Consider the following 1946-nt stretch of genomic DNA (forward strand, 5'->3'; position numbering starts at 1 on the left):
TCAGCTTTCCATTATAGTAGAACAACTATGAGAGGTGGGGGATCATGCATATATGAAAAGGAAGGGATTCTGTATAAAGTTAGAAATGATGTTATCCTATTGAGTGAAGAAAAACATATAGAGATATCAGCTGTAGAAATAAGCAAGCCATATAAGTTCCCAAGTCTTACTATTTTGTGTATTTACCATTCTCCCAGTGGAGACATGGACATCTTCCTAGCAAAACTAACCCATGTGTTGAACTTGGTTTCTAAGCCCAAGGGCGGCAAAATTCTCATTTATGGAAATTTAAACATCAACACATTGCATCCAGATGGGTACTGCAACACATTCTTGAATATCATGTACAGCTATAAAACATCGCCACTGGTTAACACTGCCACATGGGTAACCAAGCAATCGGCTTCAATCATTGATCATGTCCTAACTGACCTGGAGAAAATAAACTGTGGCATTGTTGTAGATAACCTTGGACTTTCACACCATTTCTGTCAGATCTTTAAATTACACATCCCAACAAAAAACAAAACTAAAATACTCACATATAGAAGAGTTTTTTCTAAATCAGAAAGATCAGAATTTGCAATGCAGATTAACAAAGGAACCTGGGATGAAGTCTACACAGAGGCTGGTACGGATAAAAAGTTTGTAAAGTTTCTATCAATATTTAAATTTAGATTTGAAGAAATGTTCTCAAAAGTACTCAGAGTCATCAAACCTCTAAATAGAACCAACTGGATGACCAGTGGGATAAGGAAATCCTCCCTTACCCTCAAGCACCTCAGTAACAAAAAAAACCCAAATGATCATGCATCTCAAGAATACTACCGCACCTACAAAAGATATATAGAAAAGTGCTACTAACAGCAAAAAGAAGTCTCATAATGATAAAATTATAGATAAAGCAGAAAACAATATAAAAGCAGCCTGGTATATCACTAAGCAGTAAAAAAAAATAGAAGAAAAGCTAAACAGGAAAACACCCTTTTACATCACAACAGTATTATAAGAGCCTAAAAAAGTAGCAAACTTTGCTAATCAATGTATCAGCAATATATTCACCAAACATACAACAAAAATTTGACAGAAAACAGTATGTACAATCACTAAATTATGTTCCAAACAAATGATGCTGCAACCCACCACCACAGAAGAAATAACCAGCATTGTTCGGAACCTAAAAAATAAAACCGCAACAGGTAAAGATGAAGTGCCTATGTGCCTGCTTAAGGACAGTATAGAAAGTCTACATTAAAAATTGCTCCAAGCACCATGGGACTTAACATCTGAGGCCATCAGTCCCCTAGACTTTGAACTACTTAAACCTGACTAACCTAAGGACATCACACACATCCATGCCCTAGGCAGGATTTGAACCTGCGACCTTAGTAGCAGCGTGGTTCAGGACTGAAGCACCTAGATCCGCTCAACCACAGCGGCCGGCTATAGAGAGTCTCAAAGAGCCTTTAGCACAGATCATAAATGAATCATTCACTCACAGGTAACTTCCCATAGGCACTAAAATATGCAAAGGTTTTCCCATACTTAAGAAAGGCAACCCAGAAAATATAGAAAACTACAGACCCATATCTTTACTGTCATCCTTTTCAAAAGTAATAGAAACCACAATGAAAAATAGACTAATAGGATATCTAACAAAGTACAATCTTCTGTGCAAAGAGCAGTTTGGTTACAGGCCTAACAAAAGTACACAGACAGCTATAGCTATATTTACAAACTTTGTTCTTGAAGAACTAGATAAAGGAAACCAGGTAACAGGCATGTTCCTAGACTTCACCAAAGCTTTTGATACAGTTGACCACACAATCCTGCTAAACAAACTGGATGCACTTGGCATAAGAGGAGTAGCAAACAGATGGTTTCACTCATACCTGAAGAACAGGGTGAAGCAGGTAGAAATCTCTCACACTAACAACAATTACACT

Source organism: Schistocerca serialis, chromosome 1 (assembly GCF_023864345.2).
Source record: "Schistocerca serialis cubense isolate TAMUIC-IGC-003099 chromosome 1, iqSchSeri2.2, whole genome shotgun sequence".
In the NCBI taxonomy this organism is placed as follows: Eukaryota; Metazoa; Arthropoda; class Insecta; order Orthoptera; family Acrididae; genus Schistocerca; species Schistocerca serialis.